This window comes from Lissotriton helveticus, chromosome 3_1, assembly GCF_964261635.1.
Source record: "Lissotriton helveticus chromosome 3_1, aLisHel1.1, whole genome shotgun sequence".
Classification (NCBI taxonomy): Eukaryota; Metazoa; Chordata; class Amphibia; order Caudata; family Salamandridae; genus Lissotriton; species Lissotriton helveticus.
Window position 1 is genome coordinate 1,517,149,466 of NC_136061.1, and position 23,035 is coordinate 1,517,172,500.

Below are 23,035 nucleotides of genomic sequence, written 5' to 3' on the forward strand. Positions count from 1 at the left end.
ACGCTGTTTGCGTGGTCCCATAGTGAAATCACGCAAGTCAGCACCATCAGTAAGTAAAGTTAGGTGTTGCTTAATTTCTGCCAGTGTGGAAGTTTGTAGCCATTGAAGGCATAATTTGCCCACACTGTAGGTGGTTATTATCCCTGGGTGATGTCTTTGAGGATATCTAGGGTCTGGCCTGGTCATTTTGAACCCCTGCGTTTTGTTCATGAATCTGTCTTGACAGTTATTAGTATCTGTGGGCCAGATCAACCACTGTTTCCAATCAGGATGTGTTCTGTTTTGGTTTAATATATGGTTTACGTCTATCTCTTCATCTGTATCAGAGTTATTGCTAAACATTGTTGGCTTTGGAATAGACGGTTTATTTAAATCTTTGATTTTGGCTAAGCCAAGACAGGTGGTCTGTTGAACAGTGTCATTTAAAAATATAATTTGTTCTGGGATCATGCAGGCTCTAAACAAAGCTTCTATACCCTGTACTTGCCAATCTTTTGTACCCCAAACACTTTTCAATTCAACATTTTTGTCCCAATAATCAAATCCAAAGGTATTCATTTTTTCAAAGAATGAGTCTGAATATAACAATTTTGTGTTGGTTATCATGGTCTTGGTCCCTGTCTTATTTGATAATTTAGCATAAAATGCTTCAGCATTACTTGTGTTAAAACCTGAAAAATATGAATATTTGTCGTAAACGGTTCTTGAGCTCCCTTTTGGAGGTGTTGCACAATGTTCCCATTGATTATAGTTTAAAACATTTCTAGGTTGTGCAGATCTATGTAAAAAATGGTTACCATAGTGGTTATAACAGTACATACTATCATAATTGGTAGAACCCTGCAAATAATCATGTTTGGTAAATTTAGCAGACATTACTAAATCAGACATCATATTATTAATGCTTTCGAAGTCCCAATCATCAGCAAATGAGTTTGGTTTTACAAAGTCACTCAAGGAGATCTTAATTTGGTGTGGATATTTCAGGATCTCGACCGGACCATAAATTTCATAGTCAGTGTTGTCCCAGGCTACCCCACCAGGTATCGGATTGGCTGTGAAGTTGGCTGAAGAGAGTTCTCTTTTCTCGACGTGTGAAGATGTGTGTGGTTTGAGGATCAAGTTGATTTTCTGACTTGCTGTGTCCATTTTTGCATATTTTCCCTCAATAAAGCGTCCCAATGTTAGTATCATGATGAGCCAAAGTATGAGGATAAATGCACCAAAACCCACCCAAAATTCAATCCAAGGAGAAATCAGATATGTTTCTTTCAGTTGTTTCAAAAGTTCTTTGGCTTTATCTTTAAAGGTTTTTGATGATGGCTGTGTCTTTGATTCACTGAAGCCTTCAGAGGAATCATCGAAGTTTATGAAGTAGCCAGATGCTGTTCTGTCAATTGTTCCAATTGCTTCAGGATTACTGTTTCTTGCATTTTCACTTGGTACTTCATTATAGATTGGTGTGTCTCTGCTAAATGTTTTTATTTGGGTTTTCAGAGGTCTGAGTTCTATTGCATTGTTGCATAGTCCTTGTTGTTCTTTTGTAGGCGTTTCGAATGTGATGAGCCTCTTCGTTAGGACCTCTGTACTGGTAGCAAACCTTGGTGTTCTGCTACTTATTGGGAGTCCACTTGGCCTACTGTTTGTTATCGGCCACATGTTGTGGTTTTACCAGGTCGATGGATACAACTCGGTTCTCCTTTTTACCAGCAAGTGGCGGTAGTACAACTGATCTTGTCCCGTTGACAGACAAGACAGGAACTGCTTTTCTGTAAGAAGGCCCAAATTCCTTCTTTACCGCGATCTTCTCCCTGACTAGATCCCCGACTTTAGGAATCCAGACAGGTCTTGCTGAGACAGGTGGTGGTTCTTCAGTGGTTGTTGGCTGTTGTTTCAACTTTATGTTGCTCAGGTCTCTTCTTGTTTTGTTTAAGTCCTGCAAAATAGCCAAACAGTCTTTGATATCAAAGCTTTTTTCTTTCACCACTGAAGTCTGACTGTCAAGGTCAGAGATAATCATCCTAGTTCCGAATAATAATTCGTACGGACTGAATCCCTTCAGAGAGTTTCTTGGCAAGTTATTGAGACTACGTTGGATACTTATTAGATGTTTGACCCACCCAGCTCCCGTACCTAATATCCTTTCCGTTATAGATTGCTTTATGCCTTGGTTTTTTCTTTACACCATCCCGTACCCTCAGGAAGGAAGTGAGAAGATTCCCGCTGGGCTATGCTCATTTGGCCATGTTTCCCCCCATGCTTGAGGGCTAGAGTGGAGACAATGGTCAAACATAGCATGCTCTTAGCGTATATGCCATTTAGACTCGCAAATCTTTGTATAACAGTCCGGACGTCAGCCGAGTGCTGGTGATCTACATTATAAGTGGAACTAGCCTGTATAAGTTAATCGCAACCCTTCCTTTTTACTCCTGCTTTTTCCTGGAGTAAACCGACGAGGTATTAAACTGTTTCTCTCCCCACTGCGATCTCTGTTGCAGTTTGGGCAGTTTTTTACAAACATGGTGTGACGCAGGCTCATGCCTGGCCACCAGTACCGCGATTGTAATTCTTCCAGAGAATCTTTTAGTTTGAGGTGTCTGAGACCCTCGCCCATATGTGCGTCTGCGATTAACAAGTTTCTCCTGTCCATGTTTGGAATCACTCTATCCCCCACTCCAGGGATTCGAGCAAAAGGGACGGAGTTTGCATCGATTATGTATGTATAATTGAGTGGATAGTTGATCGGTAACGCTGAGCAGTCGCCTTTTGATGACGTTTTCACTGCCAGCACTGTTTCACCGTCAATGTATTTTAATGTACGCTTTTTTCGATCTACGGGAGCCGTTTTAGTTGCTGCCGCTGTGGCTGTTTCAGCCAATGAATTCCCTGCAACGTGAACGCCATCACGCTGATGACTCAGTGAGTGTGTCACGTGAGTCTTTGGTAGTTCTTTTTGTAAAAGAGCTATTTGTTCCCAGAGCAGTTTCTGCTTTATTGGTGCATCTGTGTCATCTTTGTAACCGTTTTGAATCCATGTCTGCAAATCCTTGTTATATGATTTGACGCAGTAATATGAATCTGACACTATAAGTGTCGGGAATTCGCGATCCGCATTATCTAGCGCCATTTTCAATGCTATTATTTCTGTTTGTTGTTCAGAATTAGTTTCTACTGAGTGTGTTTTTGTTAATAGAGGTTTTAGTTTACCTCCGCGCCACACTTCTTTTGTAATCCCACATGTGGGGTTGTATGCTTGTTCTCCCCAAACGGGAGGTTGAGCATGTCCGTCTGTATAAATTACACAGGCGTAATGTCGTAAAGGCAGAATATCGATTGGCAGAGGATATGTTTCTTCATATTCTAGATTTTTCAACTCTTCTAGTTCTGGATCAAGGTAATAGTATACTTTGTCCGTTGTGATTGAATTCACCCATTGTATCCACTTTGGATTCAATGTTGTTGTTGGTAAATTACACGGTGTTGTTAGTGCCTCAAAGGCTGAGTCTGCTGTTCTGACTGTGATATGTCTACCGTCAGCTTGATCTTTTTCTCTAGCTATTGCGGTTTGAACTGCATGAACAATTTTTTCTTTGTTGCTGGATTTCTGTTCAGCTTCTGTGTACAAGTGTGATTTGAATGCAATTGGTACCTTTTCTCCCTCATTAGAGGTCAGGTATGTGAATCCGCATCTTCCTGGGATGAGTCGAATCACAAGATTGCGTGTGTTATCACGTGTTTCTAATTTTGTTTTAATTAGCATGTCTGTTTGTAGGGATCTCAAAATTTCTGTGTGTATTTGAGTCCAATTGGATCTTTTAAAATCTGGTTTTATCAGATCATAAAGGGGTTTGACCCTTTCTGCGTAATTTGCAATGTATGTTCTTCCGAAATTTAGGAAGCCTAGAATCGACTGTAGGTTTTTTAGTGTTCTAGGTGCTTGGATTACGGCACATTTCTCTAGGAAATTGTCAGCCAGGCTTTTGCCTTCACTTGATAACTCATATCCTAAGAACAGGACTGTCAGATGGGCAATTCTGGATTTTTTAAAGTTGAATTTGTAACCCTCTGCAGCGAACCCAAGTATTATGGTGTTCACTCATTTCAAGTGAGTCTCCAAGTCATCATCTGTTAAGTAAATGTCATCGACATAAGATAATGCTTCATCATCATATAGTTGTAGTAATTCTGTTACTCTCGCTGAGAATACCCCCGGGCTGTTCTTGTACCCCTGGGCTAACCGACAGAATTGTTTTTGAGTGCCATTTATTGAGAATGCAGTTAAATATCTGCTCTCTGGTGCTATGTTTTGACAAAAGAATCCATTAGAGATGTCCAAGGTTGTTTTGTATTTTTTGCGCACTATGTTATTCATTAGTGCAGCACTGTGTGAGTTTTGCACTGCAAAAGTTTTGCAACATGTGTTAAGGTGTCGGTAATCCAAAACTAGACGATATGAATTGTCTGGTTTGGAGACCGGAAACAAAGGGTTGTTCATTTGTGAGGTGCAAGTTTCAATCACCCCCTGGTATTCTAGCTGATCTAGTATTTCATTTACCTGTTTTTTAGCTTCTTGCTTAATTGGGTACTGCCTTTGTGCAGTTGGTTGTGATTTTAACTGGATTTTGTGAGGAGGAGAGTCCTCATCCCATCCTACATGATTTTTATATAAGGCAGGAGCTAGAGCCACTGCCCATTTTCTGGCAAGTGTGTATTTTTTATGAATTGGAATTTGATTTGAGAAGGCAGGCATTATTACTTCTTCGCCATGAGGGCACTCCCTGACAAACTCTGGTGGCCAGTCTTTTTCAGCTAGAAGGATATCATAGCCCTTGGAGAGATTATCCCAAAATAGTCCCCTTATTTTCCTAGTCTTATCCCCCTCTATACGCAATGTTATTTCGTATATTTTGTGAGGTTTGCTAACTCTGGTGTCCGCAGTTTCCACTTGAAGATATTCATTCGTGTCCACTGTCTCCGGATGATTCATAAGGACTTTGCGAGCTATGCTCACTTCTGCTGCGCTGTCTAGCATTGTCTGAGCCCACTCTCCGTTTTTCAGTTGTGTCCTCAGTATTCTCGGCATTGTTAACTACCTTGATACTGGCTACCTTCTTTTTTGGAAATTGTAATTTCTTTTTTAGTTGAGCAGGTTCCTTGTCTTTGGACTTGGCGTGCTCTTCTCTTTGTTCTGATCGTCCTCATCACATACTGAACTAATTGTCTATGAATTTTTATTAATTGTTTTAGCTGTGTTAACAGCTCTGCTGCAGACATCCCATTGATGTCTGGATGTGGTGTGTATCCGGCTAGGACCGGCCACGTTGCTCCTGGTCTACCTAAAGGACTGAGCCTGGTGATGTGATTGTTATGTTTTAGGGCGCCATCAAATAAGAGCAAATGCTCTTGAAATTTGAGTGGTACTTCCACCTCCTCGAAAGGAGTGTACTCATTAGGAGGTTCCTCTATTTTGTAATAGTGGAAGTTCTTTGTTACAGCATTTGCTGCTGGAAAATGTATCCATGAATAGTATACCTCTGTCTGCCGATATTCGTGTGCCTCAATTACGAATATGACTGTGCCACCTCTAGGTGTCAGTCCATTTTCTATAAGTTTCAGGGTTATAGATCTCCTTTTGATGACCGGGATGAGTATTATATCCTCGTCTGCATCTAGTGCTGCAGCATCAGCCGCTGCGAGTTCAGCTGCTAATCTAACTGCCTCTCTTTCTTCTTCATTGTCTGACATTTTACTGTCCTGAAGGTTATTTCTTTTGTTTGCAGATCAGGTTTCTTATGGAAACAAAGATTAGATGCACAATATTTTGGAACTGTGTATCCTTCAACGTTGACTATACCAAGACCCATACATAGGAGTTCCCTCCTGCGAGGTCTGGCGGATATAACCTTTCACCCACTCCAGACGTCTTTGGAGTATTTGGGAAAAGGGGTCTGAGTGAGAAAGCACGACTGAGTTACTCTAAATGTCTTACGTTAGTTTTATCGCCCTTTCCAAACGCGTTGGGCGCCATGTAGTGTAGTTCCTATCATCCCAATAGGCTCTGCGCATTGGAATAATACCTACAGCAGTAAAGGCCTAGGCCAGACGTTAACTAGGTCTACTACTGTCGATACTAGACTTAAAGTTTTGGGTTTGCCAGCTTAGCTCAGAGTTCACTAGAAACTTTCTCGAATGTTCAAGGAGGACTTAACTTCCCTGATTAGACAAGAAGGGATTTAGTTTCTGACAACCATAGAACATGACAACTTTGCTCTCCCCTAATCAAGAGTAAATCTCGAGAGTCGTGTGAACAAAAGGCAATCTTTTTTACTCAGTCAGTACGTGCATTCTTAGTCTCATCAGAATGTAGAGAAAAGGAAGAGACGGGCGTGTTCAATAAAAAGGTGTTATTTATTGATCAGTCTCTTTTCTCATACAAGAGAAATGGATCGATATTATTGCAATACTTATAGCTAAGTAAAGTGCATACATTAAAAGCAATAGTATAAAATAATACTGTAACATTGATATGGTTTCTAAGCCATAAGATGTTTTAAAATGAATAAAATATATTACATACACATATACATTTGACTAAACGTGCTCAACTGGTGTTTCTAGATACGCCTACCCCGTGTACCTGACCTAAGTCTAATACGAGGGCGGGAATAGAAAGTTACAGTTTAAGTTAAGTTTGTTTTTGCCAAGTCAATAACTAAAGAATTCTCTGTGAGGGGTTATTCAGTTCTGTACCTGGAAGTTAGGATGAATGAGGGATGGTATCTCTCTCTCTGGTCTCGATATTCCAGGCTGCCTGCGAGGGCTACCCAGAAACGCCGGTGCTGGATTCTCGGCAGGAGAAAGCAGCGCGTCTCTCAGCGCGTCAGGAAGGCGGGGCTGCTGTCAGCGGGGTCTGCTCTGCTCTTGGCTTCGGCAAGTATGGCTGCTCCGTCTCGTCACCACGCGTGTGTTTGCATAGGGCAAGATTGGTAATATTTATACCTTTAAGGTGCCGAGATTGACGTAAGGATGGACATAGATACGTCAATAAGGATGTCATACGACTTGCTCGTTAGCACATTCTTTTACTGAAGTTCTCGGTGAAATCAAAACAATGGCCGCAGGGTTTTGCCCAGGTTGTCATAGGTTTGATTTGTTATGAGAACTCTGTATGCCTTATCAGGGGCTGGAGGAATATCGCTTGTCTAATTAGATCGCAAGCGTTATGACCTAATCAGATAACACGTTCCTGTGCCGTAGTGTGACTGCGTCAGATAACGGTATCTGCATCATGGGGGTTTTCTGCCTCATGGGCTGACTGCTAGTTAACTTGTTGGTTTGTTTAACTAGAATAGGGTCAGGAATAGGGGGATCGATTCAGAACCTATAGGAATACATGACACCACCACATGGAAGTTTTGAAATTAAAATTTTAGATAATCTTGAAGCGAAATTGTTTAAAAAGAAATCTAGGCCAGCTATGTTCGATTCCTTTCGGTTATGGCGCAAAGAGGCCAGGCAGAAAGAAATCAAACAGCTTAAGAAAAATAAAAGAGAGGGTATCATTACGATAATGCAAGGTGCAGAACAACACCAGCGAGATAAAGCAGATAAAGAAAAGGAAGTTTCTACCAGACTGCATCACATGATGGTGGATAAATGTTACCCGGTTTTATCGTCAAGTTTTGATAAAAAGGAAGAAGACTCGAAAGAGGATCCTTTGTTAGCATATTTATTAAAATCGCCACCTCCTTATGCACAGAGTGCTACAGCCCCTGTAGTTCCTCCTGTTCCCCCTCCTGTTGTTTTGGCGGCTGCTGGTCAGCCTGTTGTTGGTCCTGTTCTTGTCCCTCTCCCTGCTCCTCTTCCTCCTGCTCCTTTGTCTGTACCTTCTCAGTCTATTGTTCCTGCTACCCCCACTGTTTCTACGGTCGCTTCTAATGGTGTTGCTCCTGTTCTTCTTTCCTCTTCTCCTTCCGTTCGTAATCGTATCCCTAATTCTGTTGCTACCCTCTATTCCCCACTTTCTGGATTGTTATTTCAATCTGATGTCTCTGACACTCCCCAGAGACGAAGCCAAATCCCTGGTGGAAGGGAGAGAGCGACGTTAGTAATTATGGCGCGTAGGTGGATCAGACACCCTGCTAAATACACTTCACGCATAGTTTTTGATACATTTTCTCAGTTTAATGAGCCCACACAGAGATTCGTGTTCGAGGAAATGTGTAACTCTTTGAGAGACGAGTGGGATAATGATGAGTTAGATAATGTACCGCCCGATATGACTGAACTTCAGAGTCAATTTTCGAACGGTATGATCGTAGGTGGAGATGTACGATGTGCATTAGAGCGACTGTTAGCCTTTAGGTCCCAAGTGCCTTCCCGAGTGTCGTTTGATGACGACTCTGATAATCAGCAAGCGAACTCCGGTCAGTATCCTATGAGGGAGGTTCCGCCGGTATGGATGCCAGGTGATCCTGCTGCTAATCCTGTGGTTCCGCCATACTTCCAAAGAGTTTGGATACACCTCCCATGGAAGCGATCAGAAGTCTTGCAGGTGAAGCAATCTTTGCCTGATCCACGCAAGAATCCGGCAGGTTATTATAAGGAGTTATCCCAATTGGTAGATGCTTCTATTATGAACCTTGCTGACATCGATATGCTGTTTGGTAATGTCGTACCGCAACTGATTTGGGCGAAAATCCGCCAAGAGAATCATTTAGCTGAGTTGGGCGGTGATTGGGCTACACTAATAGCGGCTGATGGACGACAAATTGGTGGGGCTAAGCCCGAGCAGTTAATTACGGATCTGCCCCAAAGAATCATTACGCTCATGAAAACAGTTATGCCAGCGATGAGGGTGAATTGGGACAAATTGTCGGCTTGCAAGCAAAAGAAAGACGAGAGTGTCTCAGATTTCTTTACTAGATTTGAGAAAACATTTGTCGATCATAGTGGTCAAGACATGAGCACTGAGGGAGGCCAGCGGTTGTTTGTTGATAAGTTTGTTTTAAATGTGTTGCCTGAGCTATCCAACAAATTGAAAAATTCAGAAAGTGCCTGGGCTGTTTCCACCACGGCTCAAATCTTAGCGACGGCTCAATACTACGAGAATAGGGAAAAAGAAGAAAGTGATCGTTCAGATAAGAAAACGAAGGAGCTCAAAACAAAGGTTTTGTTGCAGCAAGCGTATCCTCCGCGTTCGATTCAAAATGATTCGCAACGGCAGTATCGACCACAAGCACAGTCTTCTAGGATACAGTCACGTTCTGACTCCTCTGTATTTAGATCTATGCTTGGGTATAATCAGTGTGCATATTGTAGGGGAGAGGGCCATTTGAAATATGATTGCCCCGCTTTACGTGACCGACTTAATGGTGTTTCGGCCCGAGGGGGCCGTGGTGGTCCCCAACAGGCATCTCGAGGTAGAGGTCGTGGCACCTTTCAAAATCAGAATGAGCGCTCTACTACTTCGTCGGATGCGAATAATTGTTTTGACCAGCGAAATGCGAGGTCCGATAAATCAGCACAGTACCATGTGGACGATTATTATGTTGAACATGAGATTGTTGCAGACGACCGTTACTAGGACAGCCACCGAAAAAGAGAGGGAGTAGTGTCAGTTCCGGTTGATCAGAGAGGGCCTTACGTAGCAGTTGCCACATCTGGCGTAGTTGAGCCTTTTCTGTTGGACACTGGTGCAGCAAAAAGTTCCATCATGCATTCAAAACTCCCTGGCGCACCTTTGTCTGGCTTAACGAATGTTTCCATTGGATTCTCTGGCGCCCCTGTTCGCAATCCTGTCTCTAGCCCTTTGTCCCTTACGATTGGTCCTCGTGAGCTGGAGGCTCCATTGATTCTATTCACTGGTTGTGGTGAGAATCCTTTGGGTTTGGATTTGTTAAAACGGTTATATGCGACTTTGTACTGCTCTCCTGCGGGAGTGGAGCTTACATTAGGTCAGAGAGTAATATCTCCTATGTACTTGTCAATCGATAAGTTCCCACCGGAACTGAGTTCCCTTCCTGCGTCGTTATGGGCCACGGGCCCCAATGATGTGGGCCTGTTGGACATTCCACCTTATGTGGTCCAGTTGAAATCAAATGTGCGATTACCACGTATACCTCAGTATCGTATCTCTCTTGATGGTGAGCGAGCGCTATTAGCGATCATTTATGACCTGATCAAAAAGGATGTCATTGAAGAAACTAGGGGAAATGTGTGTAATAGTCCTGTATTACCCATCCTGAAACGAACCGATCCATCTAAACCTCCTGTGTACCGTTTTGTAATTGATTTGAGAGAAGTGAATAAAGTCGTGATCCCACAGTTTCCTGTGGTGCCTGACATCACGGCCTTATTGACCCTGATTCCAGCTTCTGCCTCCTGGTTCACGGTGATCGACCTAAAAAATGCTTTCTTTAGTATTCCGATCGCTGAGGAAAGCAGAGATTTATTCGGATTCTCATTAGGTGGTCGCAGTTTTAGATTTAAACGCGCACCACAGGGCTACTGTGAGAGTCCATCGATCTACAGTCAAGCCCTCAAAAGTCAACTTGATGCATTTGTGTTACCGACGGGTGCGGCTTTGAGTCAGTACGTTGACGACCTGTTGGTAGCTGCTGATACCGAGGTTATTTGCAAAACTACTACAGTATCGTTGTTGCAACATTTATGTGACTTACATCACAAGGTGTCACCTTCTAAGCTGCAATATTGTTGTCAAGAAGTAACCTATTTAGGTCACTTATTGTCAAAGGAGGGGAGAAGGTTGACCCCAGAAAGAATTGCAGCAATTGCTCGAATGACTGTGCCAAAAACTCAGAGAGATGTACGTGCCTTTCTAGGTATTACGTCATACTGTAGACAGTGGATTCCAAATTTTTCATTGCTGGTGAAACCATTGTTAGCTCTCACGTGCAAGGATGTTCCGACTCCTTTGCCTTGGACTGAATAGTGTCAGAAAAGTTTTTCGGAATTACGCGATGCGTTGTGTTCGGCTCCTGTGTTAGGCACTCCCGATTACAGTAAGCCGTTTACACTATACGTTCACGAGAGGGATGGTTGTGCGTTGAGTGTTTTGACGCAACAATTTGGAGACAAACAACGTCCATGTGCATATTTTTCTTCGACCTTAGACCCAGTAGCTAGAGTATTGCCGAGTTGTTTAAAAGCAACAGCAGCAGCTGCGGTGTCCATTCGACAGTCCGCAGGTCTGGTCATGGATAATATGCTTACGGTGATGGTTCCGCATGCAGTTGACACTCTTTTGAATCGAACAAAAACTCAACACCTGACGAGCGCAAGGTTGTCTGGTTATGAGTTGACACTTTTGGCAAGTCATATACGGATAAAACGTTGTAACGTGTTGAACCCAGCAACATTGTTGCCGATTAGCATGGAATCAGGTGATGTAGCACCACATGATTGCTACTTAAGAACTGAAGAAGAGACGAAGGGTCGTATTGACCTGAAAAACACTCCATTGGTAGATCCCGATGGTACTTTGTATGTTGACGGTTCATGCTTCAAGTTGCCGAATGGTGATGTGACGACTGCGTATGCTGTAGTGACGTTGAATACGATTGTGGAATCTGCGAGATTGAGTCAGAACTCGGCCCAAGCGGCTGAGCTAATTGCGTTAATGAGAGCGTGTGTGTTGTCTAGAGGAAAGCGGGTAAATGTGTTTACCGATAGTCAGTATGCATTTGGCGTAGCGCATAGTTTTGGTCGATTGTGGAGAGAAAGAGGGTTTTTTACGTCGCATGGCACGAAGATCCAACATGGACAGCTTGTGAATGACCTTTTGGACGCACTTACATTGCCTAAGCAGGTGGCAATAATTAAATGCAGTGCGCATCGGAAAGTGACAGATGATGTTGGCCGCGGTAATGCGTTTGCGGATGAGATTGCTAAGGAGACAGCCAGAGATCTGACAAATCGAATGTATGTTACGAGTTCAGTAAGATGGCCGGCGGAGACTAGTATGTGTGAGGACACAGTTGAGAGTGTGAAGGAGATACAGAATGAGGCTACTGAGATGGAAAAGACTCAGTGGAAAGAAAGCACGGGGAAGTTAGACGAGAATGGATGTTGGGTTGATTTGTCAGAAAAGCAGAGATGGATGTTACCGGATGCATATGTGCTTGCCGTTGTTACTATGGCTCACGGCACTTCACATATTAGTGCGAAAGGTATATGTAAGTTGTTGTCTCCCGTATGGAAGAATGGTGGGATTACTAAGTGTGCGGAGAGAGTGGTTAAGAGCTGTATGGTATGTTTGATGTATAATCCTGGTAAGGGCACCCCCACTCCACCTGGTCACTTTGCTCCTCCTACATGTCCCTTTGAAATTATTCAGTTGGACTTCATCCACATGGAGAGATGCAATAACCTGAAGTATGTATTGGTTGTAGTTTGTGCGTTCTCCAGATGGATTGAGGCTTACCCTCTTAATGATAATACTGCCCTGTCCACAGCAAAAGTTCTGCTCAAGGAATATTTCCCTAGATATGGCATGCCACGGATTGTATGGTCAGATAACGGAAGTGAGTTTGTGGGAAGTGTGATGAAGAGTGTGTGTAGTGGCTTGGGAATATGTCAGAAATTTCATAGTGCTAATCATCCTCAGTCGGCGGGTTTAGTGGAAGGATATAATGGTACCCTGAAACTAAAACTTGCCAAAATCCAGGCAACGACTGGTTTATCATGGCCTGATGCTTTGCCTCTAGCTCTCTTATCGACCAGGGCGACTGTACACTCTCGAGTAGGGCTTAGCCCATATGAGATCGTATTTGGCCGTCCTACGAACATTTGGGGAGTTCCGAGGCCTAAGGAGTTTAACAGACTTGAATATCCAATGTTGATTGACTATCTTTATGATCTGACTGCTAAATTGAGTTTGATTCATCAACAGGTTTTTGAGGCTCTACCGGCACAAACAGAAGGTCCTGGTCATCGGCTCCAACCTGGCGATTGGGTGGTAACCCGAAACTTTGGGAGAAAACGTAATCTTGAGCCAAGGTTCGTGGGACCCTACCAAGTCTTGCTGGCAACGAGGACTGCAGTTCGGCTGGAAGGCAGGAAGCATTGGGTGCATGCCACCCACACCAAGAAGGTCCCGCTTCCATTGCCAGCAGATAATTGGATAAAGAAAGGATTTGCCCCGACTGAGACCGATACCACTTCACAATACGTGCCATTTAGTGATGCCCAACTTGTAAAAAACGATTCAATCCAGTCAGATACACCTGTTGAGACATCTGGAACTGTACCTTCGTCTTCAACATTTGAAAATTCAAGTTCTGAATTGTCACCTGAACAATCGAACACTCTTTTGCCATCTGAACCGTTGTTTGAAGAGCAAACTCGACCTGGAAAATGTCGATATATTCTTCGATCACGTGATTAAGGACTAATAAAAATTACCTTTTCTTTTTTCCTTTTCCGTACAGCTAGGAGACTTATATTGAACTAAATATAACACTGACTAAAACCTTCCATCTGGGTTGGCCGTAGGGCCGTGCGGGTACCTACTTCTGTTTAGCAGGTTTCTGACACTAGGTCGGTTGCTTTTGTCGGTTTCTGGGAACTCCTGGGAATTGATAATCGCTACTCAGAACGAGGTGCGTCAAGAACGTCACGGACGTTTTTTTTTAGAGGATGGAGTTCTCTAAATTGTCGGAAATGGAGAAGATGTCGGCGCAGAGATTTAAATTGCATAAGGTTTTGCGAACAAGATGTTTTTTGTTTCAGGTTTTCATGTTGTTCCTAACTGTTTCTATGCTACTAGTGGGTGGAGTGTACTTTGGGATTCAGTTATTTTTGCCTTCCACTTCACCTACTCCTCCTTCCCATGATCTGAATTCTGTCTCCACCATTTCTCCACATTCCTTTCATCTTCTGCCCCAACATGAACAAGTTAGACGTGCGGAATTTATGAACAATTCCTTTGTCCAACTTCTGCATCAGCATCAGTTGGTAATTAATACTACCAATTGTTGGGTGTGTGGGTTAATGCCACATACCATGGATAAGGGTATTCCGTATTTGGTTCTTCCCTACAGCTCCCAGGGGTCAGCTCGAGCATTCCAAACCATGTTCCGTAGTGCACTAGATTCCTACCCCCGTCGAGAACCGCGCTCCACAGACCTTGGGTCTGGCCCGTACCACAAGCCTTTGGCGATAGCAATTGCTGATTTAAATAAAGATATTTTTGATGCAACAATCATTCCAGAGGAAGAGGTGCGAGCTTACAAGGATCTGAGTGAGGTTGAGTATAGTATGTCAGTGAGTGATAGACAGCTTAAGAGCTCGTCTCCAATCTGGATCGTTCCCCATCTCAGTCATTTCTGTCTGCAAGGTCTTGGTCGAAATCCGAGAACTCAACTTGGGAGGAGTGCTTGTACTGAGACGTATGTTTTGCCGATGCTCTCTTCCCCTGTCTTCCTGACTGCCAAGGGTACTTATTTTGTGTGTTACGATCGTGCTTATACATGGTTGCCTCGTGACTTTTCGGGTACCTGCTATATCGCCAATCTTTTACCACCGACTTTCACAGTTGCCTCAGACTATCACAAGACTAGAGTTGTGAGAGGCGTTATCAGCAAAGAGGACACTGCCGGTCAAGAGGCAGGAGACTTCTTTAAGGGTTTTCTACCATTTTGGGGTCCTATGGTTAATAGTAGGAACTTGAGACAGTTAACTCGTGTGGTGGAATCGACTGCTAATATCACTGCAAGCGCCCTTGGTAACCTGACAGCAGAGCTTCAAGCGGATAGACTTATGACGCTGCAGAACCGTATGGTTCTAGACGTTGTACTTGCAGATAGAGGTGGTGTGTGCAAGGTGATCCATTCGAGCTGCTGTATTTTCATACCTGATAACGCTCCAACTGTTTATCAAGCCATCTCAAAGTTGCATAAAATCTCAGAGTCCATACACGTGGACGAAGGAGATTGGACGCTCCTAGGATGGTTTTGGGGTTTGATGTCAACCTGGGGTTGGAAGATTCTGATGATTATAGGGGTTGTTGTGACGTTTCTGTTCACATGTTGTCTTTGCGTGCAGTGTGGTCCTGCCTTATGTGGCCTTTGTGCTACAACGTGTATAAGAAGGCCATCTGTTACCAAAGAGACGTTGATGGATAGGATAATGTTCCAGCAACACCTGAAAGATCTGATGTATATCGAAATTGATTCTGATTTCGACTAGTGCTTGCCTACATGAGGGCAAAAGGAGCGTCTGAGGTTCCGTGAGAATCATAACGATGCTTTGGGCATGCTCGGATATGGACGAGTTTGGTATCTATGAACCGTAAATGACGAGTTTAGTGGTTGTGCGCGTTTTCGCTACACTACTTGGAAGGGTTCGTCTTATTTACGGGTTTTTCCATCTGAACCCTCGGGTTCCATTTTAGATAAGGCATCCATGTTGTTTCTTGCCCTCACGTAGCCAGCGAACGGAAAATGTCTGCTTCGTGACCCTGGGATTCCCAAGCACTTGCGGAAGATGAATATTCTTTGAGTTCGTCTTTATTTCTGGGGGAATGACACGACAAAGGCAGATGGCTCCGCTCGAGGCTCATCCTGCCGTGCTGGTCTATTGTTTCAGCCTTGCATGTGTTAGGCTCGAATCCTTTGATCCTGTGACCATGCTTCCGATATTGCCCCCACACTCTTCTCAATCTGTTGTCTGCCTTTTGTCTTTTTTGCACCTGTTGCTGTTTCTTCTTGTTTACAACTAGAGTGGAATGAGCCTAATGGAGGGATAGTGTACTTTTACAGTTGGGAACCGGCAATGTTACTGTAATCATGTTCCGGGCTTCTGAAAACATGAATGAAATCCTTTGAAGTTTACTGTGGGAACTGGGTTGTAACCTTTTGTTTGTTATGTCGTGAAATGACGAAAATGTGTATAAAAGGAGCGATTCACTCTTGCAATTTGAAGCAGACTCTCAGAACCTACACTTTGTTGTACTTCTCGTGATTTCTGTATCCCTGCAGTAATAAACGCTGATCTTTGACGCCGAAGGAATTGTCCCGTGTCTCTGTCATTTGTACGCCAGAACAGGTAACCCACGAAGGTTTCAGGTGTTGTCCCCTGGCACCGCTGGGCCTTAAATAGCCCAGTCCTTCACAGCTCTTCGTCCTCTACAAACACACTTGAATTGCAATGCAATTTTGCACATTGTGAATTGACACTTAGGGCCTTATTATGATGACGGTCGGAAAATCCGTCCAAATGACGCTGCCACGGATACTTTCCGTTTGACTAGTCCACGATGTCGCCGATTGCCATTTTATGATGTATACTTGGCAAATCTCTGACCCTGTCGATCGGAGACGATTCTGACATGACTGTGTCAGTTGGAAACAAGTTTGATCCAACCGCTTTGGTCGGAAAGACTGTTCCAATGGGATTCCGATTACGAACATGCATCAGTTGTCCCACTGAGCATATTATGATGCATCCAAAGCAGTTGCGGACCCATGGCAGTTTGTGTGCCACATGTCAAGAGCAAAAATGAAAAACTAAGGCCAAATAACACAACAATAAGCATGGGCAGTGCCCCCAAAAACACTTTACATATCAATTTAAAACGTAGACACACCACCTACATGGCCAATGAAGAAGACAACCCGGCTCAGACTCCAAGCCAGAATGAGCTCACTGGCGTTGGGGACTCTGCTGTACCCTCGGACGAGGATGAGCAACCAGACCCATCAGGTTTGGGCTGGCAGACAGCACCAGCCTGTACAGCAGGGTCCACAGTGACAACTCCCACCTCAGCTAGCAACACTCAGCTGACCCCACCTTGACAGACACAGCACCACGGGCAACAACACCAGCACAGCAACACTGAACAGTCTGGTGTTGACAGACAACACAGTCAGTTAGGACGGAGGTTCAGGTTTGACTGTGCTACTAACAACGGTGCATGCCCCTGGGGGTAGGGGTGGTGGGAGGGGGTTTCGAGGATCCACAGCGTCAATGAGCTAGTGCTACAGATGCCCACCCAAACGTCTCTCGGGTACTCAATGCCTATGAGGGGTACCAGGGTATAATGGGCCAGGTTGAAGAATACCTCTGGAATATTGAACAGCTGCAGGGCTCCCGAGACCAAAGAGTCAAACGGCATAACCAACAAATGGACGAGGTCATAGGGGTGCTGAGGGATATCAGTACCCGCCTCCGCCAGTTAGCTTAACATCAAAGTTCCCCCATCTGTGTGCCTACTCCATCTGTGCCAACAACATCTGCACAAGCCACAGGGAGGGACGTTGAGCCAGGATGTGATTCCCCAGTACCCCCAGGAGGCTGCAGTTGTGGCCCCCCCGCCCAAATGTGGGAAGGGTCATCCACAGAAGGAAAAGGGAGATTCAGATTGCAAAGTACCACCCCAGCCTCTAAAAATAAGATGCCCATGATATCCTCCGTTGTGTGCTTAGCGTTCACTTTGTTGACTGACCATACAAACGGTTCCACTTTTGATGGAGGCAAAAAGTTGAAATTTGGACTTGGACAACTGTGGCAGGGTCTTTTGAATTTCATCAGAAAACACTGTCAACTCCAATCATCACATTTTTGTTTTATGAGTAGATCACTTGTGTGTCATCACCTATGCTCCATGTTAAAATACACCACTTTACACATTAGTACTAGCTCATGTTGTGACTTTTACTTCAATCTCAAAATGTTGTTATCTCCCTTTTTATCACACCAATGAAAGTGTCACCAAGCTAGGTAATCAAGTACTTATAAGTTGCAACTTAAGTGCCACTAAGTTAATTACTTTTCACACAATAATATAGATATACACAATCAGAGTATCAGACAAACTGTAGTCCACAGAACATATTCGCAGAAAATCAATTATATACACAATCATTGCTAGTTGCCATCCCGATCAACAAATATTGTTAGTCAACTATTTCATCATGTTCAAATTTAGATTATAACTTGTTTGTATGTGTGCTATCAGACAATGCACACCTCAATGTGGAACACAATTTTTATTGTGCAGACACAAATTGGTACTTGAACACAAACTACATTAATATCACACAGTAGTGAAAAGCACTAATAACAAAAATACCAGAATAAAATGTCAGAAGGAAGTGCATGCCAGGTATTTCATCAATATTTCCACGTCCATGTTGGTGTTTATTACAGCATCATATGCCTGGTGATGTTACAACTCAGTAACTCCACTCTGTAGATTACATGGCAAAGTACACTGGAAAACAGTCATAAAAAACAGAGATTAGCAGTCATAAATAATGTTTCACAAGACATAGAAGTATGACATTTCAGCCACAACAATGGCATTGTTAACATTAGATAGACTTCACTGAAACACTGTGCATGTAAAATTAAACATTTCCAAAACAAGTCTCCCACAAACTTCAGGACACTTATCCAACACTCTTAAACATACATCCACATTATCCACACAGCTAAACAACAACAAGCAATGGTGGTTAGTAACCACCTCTCATTGCATACTTACAGTCATGTGAAAAAGTTGTTGATAAACTTTTGTCTCAAACCACTCCATCATCATCATCATCACTGTCATTATTGCCCTGTCCTGGATCCTCCATCGGTGGCACCTGCTGGTCTTCTCTGTCCACAGTTAGAGGTATGTGTTTGCAAATTGCTTCGTTGTGTAGCTTGCAGCAAACCATGGTTATCTAGCACACCTTTCCCGGGGCATATTGGAGGGCTCCTCCAGTCTTATCCAGACAGCGAAATCTTGACTCAGGAAGCCAAATGTCTGCTCCACTATCCACCTTACCTGGCCATGGGCCTCATTAAAGCATACTGCTGGTGGGGTGACTGGGTTGCACAGTGTTGTCAGTAACCATGGCTGGTTTGGGTATCCAAAGTCTCCTACGCTGAAGATAGAAAAGAGTTCAGTTGTCAAACAACATATTCCTATCTGACATACAAACAACACACACCACAACATTCATATACAACATCACCTACCAACAAGCCCGGCGCGTCCAGGTTGCAGTTGACTGCAAATGTAGGATGATACTGTTACGCAAGATATATGGGTCATGTGCAACCCCGGAAACCTGGAACAGACTTGTGAAATGCACATGTCAGACAAACACACAACGTAGACACTGATGGAGTGGAAGTGTTTCCTGTTGCGATACAATTGTTCATTGGGCTGTGGTCGCATAAAAGCAGGGAAATAGTCAGAACACTGTGACCTCAACCATGCGTGTTCCAACATCATAAGCATAAGCATGCTTGCCTTAACTACACATATGCGTGGTTATGGCATAAGCGTTTTCTAGTTGCTGGCTGCAGCTCGGCGGAAGAGCAGGAAGAGGAAAGATCTGTACGAGGCGTGAGGTAAGTGGGGGTTTGGGCACTGGGGGTAGTTTGTAGGGGTTGAGGTAGTTTTCAGGGCTTGGAGAGGGTGGGGAGTTTTAGGGCTCAGGCAGGGGATAGGGGTGGCGGTAGTTTGTTTGGGTTGGGTGCTAGTTTTGAGAGCTGGGGGACAGAGTTTTAGGGCTCAGGGCAGGGGACAGGAAAGGGGCAGTTAAAGGCTAAGGAGGACGTTGGGCTGGGGCAGGGGGAAAGTGGGGATACATTTTAGGAGGTGGTAGCTGGCTTTAGGGCTCATGGAGGGTGCCTGGAGTTAGAGTAGTTTTTAGGAGGCTGGGTTTTAGTGGTCGGATCCGGGGACAGGAAAGGGACAGTTTTCAGGTTGGCGGTGCAGTTGGGCAGGGGCAGGGCGGTGTGGGACTACGTTTTAGGAGGTGGGGACTGGTTTTAGTGCTCAGGGAGGAGGGCTGTGGTCAGAGTCATTTTTAGGGGCTGGGGGTTGAGTATTAAGGTTCAGGATAATGGGTAGGGGAAGTTTATAGGGCTAGGGGGGTAGAATAGACCACAGGAGGGCCGGATTTTAGTGCTCAGCGCAGAGGGGCAGGAGTGTGATCTTTATCACACATTTCCCTTTACCAACCATGTCTTTACCACAAAATTACGTGGTAAAGGCATGCGTGGTAAAGACGCAGTCGTGGTTAAGACTGCGTGGTTCAGGCATGCGTTGTTGAGGCATGCGTTGTTCCATCAGACAACCATCAAAGCAACATTAGTGCCATCAATTGCTCCAATTGCATGGGGTATTCATCCAAATGCATAACAATTACCCTGAATGGCGGCCAATTCTCTAGGATTCAGAAACGTGATATAGTGGTCCATGTATCAGGTCAATGCCTGCAACACATCATGAAGAACATTACTAAACATGGGCTGGGACATTCCACTCAATGTTGCCACTGTGTGTTGAAATGTTCCCGCGGAAAAGAAATGCAGTGCTGCCATCACTTTCACCCTGGGGGTTAGTGCTGTTGGATCAGTGCACTGAGGCCGCTGATAAGATGCCAACTGTTTGCACAAATCATCAATTGATGCCCTTGTGAGATGGTATTTTCTGATTATGTCTCTCTCTTCCATTGTTTGGAGGTCTTCAACCCCTTGGTGCGTATGACGGAACCACTCCGTCATGAGTCACGGGCGACGTGTGCTCATGACGGCGTGGTTCCGTCATGCGGCTGCCGCTCCGCCCACGTGGCATTAATACCCCTTTTGTGAGGGCGAATTAATGAGCGGTCGGGGCCGTGACAGAACAACGCCATCATGAGCACACGCCGCCCGTGACTCATGATGGCGTGGTTCCGTCATGAGCACGGCATCGCTCCGCTCACCCCCTAGCCCCCACGCTGCGGCGAAATTCGTGCCATAGTGAAGGGGTGAAAGGGCCTGTACACAGGAGGCTGTCTTCCAGCTCCCCTGTGATACCTATGTGTAGAGTGTATACACAGTGGTGTCAGTTCACAATATACCAAGCAACATGCACTTAGACCAACAGCGAAGAGCAATTAACCACACATAACACTTCATGTCAGTAAAAAACACATTTCACTGATAAATATTATTATTAGATACATATCACAGTATACATATCATTGCTTAACATGGATAAAATGTTTGCCGACACAGCAATGATAGTGTAGTAGTGTAATTGTCACTAGTGTCACTTGTTGCTCATAAACAATCAAGCAGGACATACTCCAAAACTCACAAGCCAAGAAGCCTGGACTTATGTTTGTGATACAATTAACTTAATGTGAGGTCTAGGTTAATTTTTAAATGGTAAGATCTGGTCACCTTTTTATGAACTTTTTATACTAATGTATTTATTTATTTACTTATTATTATCTGCACTATGCACTTTCCATCTATGCATTCTTGCTTATGGTTCAGTCCATTCCCCTTACGTTGTGATTAGCCATTCCGTACTATCAGGTGTGTGTATTGTTGTATGTTTATTTTTATTTTTTCACACTCGTTGATACTCATTTATAGCGTTGCTTTTACAAAAATATGTAATTTTATCTATTTTTATTTTTTGATTGAACTTTTGAGGTCATAATGACTGAAATAAAGTGTATGATGATGATGATATAATTATATAGTTCATCTGTACACACAATAGGATCATGTACTGCATGACATCTGGCACACCCCATACATCTAGCATATTACAATGCAATATATGTACACAAATGTCACATGGAGGACATAGTCAAGTCTGCATTCCACAAACAATTACACACACACACCATTTACAATGTAGAAGTGTCATAAAATGCTGTTGTACACTTAAGTGTAGCACACAAAGATGTCCTATAAACTCAAATATCAGAGCAAAGCATCTACAGGCTGCTTTATATTAGAGTGTTGTCATTCCACTGGGAATGTAGTATCCAGGACTTCAAACACACACCCCCTTTTCACCTGCACATCACATAGATCGCGCACTGGGTCACACTGTCTTGTAATGCAGTGACTAGGTGTAATCCCTACTTGAAAAGCACCTGAGATGCAGATTGACTGATATAGTTCCTAAGTACCAAAATGATGTGGGCTTTTTCCTGTTGGTATTAGCCTCTCAATCAGTGTGTCATGTGCCTCTCAAGGTTAGGTCATCATGGGAGTGTGTGCGTTTCAGTTAGATGCCCCTATCACAAGAAATATGCTGCATCTAGGCATGGAGTTTCACAAACTCACAACATTTACAAAAGTGTTTGCAATGCAGACCAATTTTTTAAAGGTCACGGTAGGAGGTTCAGAACTGAATCGAACATAGCCTTAGGCTGTTAGGTAATAGGGGACATTTGCGGATCTTGGATTGTGTTAGCCTCATGTGTAAACCGATGCGGTAAACTCCCAATCAATCATGTATCAAAGTTACTCGCAGACCGCAGATATTTTTGGAATGCACCATAGGCGTGGTGTCAGTAATCAGTGTAAAACATTGGACTAGTTTGAAGCATGCTACTGACGCAGAGCTATCGATTTGGCTGCCGGGACTGAAGATCGCCTATGCGTTCTAGATATAAATCTTGCAGTTACTAAGAGAGTTCACTTGCCTTCACCAACTGCATTATGTTAGGATCTCCCCATCTCTCTGCTGCTGTCCACATCCACTGGAAGCTACAATGTCTTGCTGTACAGGGCGCAGGGCCCCGGTCTTTACAGCTAAGGAACTCATGATACTGGTCGACACAGTGCTCCCTTTGTACAGGCAGCTATATGGCACACCAGAGGAGCAGGTGAGTGATGATCAGACAGCATTGTTAGTTTACATGAACAAATATCATGCACATCTGGCATTAGCTATCACAGAGACCGCCTTTTGAAACCTGTTTCTAAAGCTTGCAAAGTGTGCATGTAACTGTTCTAGGCAAGTACACTGCCGTAGATGTGTATGTACTGGTTGTAACATTATATCACTGTTCTCATGGGAAAGAGTCCTCTTGACCACAGGTAAAGTGCTGAGAATACCCCTATGCTAACTTTTAGATTGCTTGGGAAAGCTGTTCATAAGCTATATATGCAAGTATTTGCATATGTACATGTTGCAAGTGGACTAAGGGCCTGTCATCATGTCATCCTTACAGGTTAACTCCTGTCAGAAGGTCTTCCAGTGGAGGGCCGATCCCCGAAA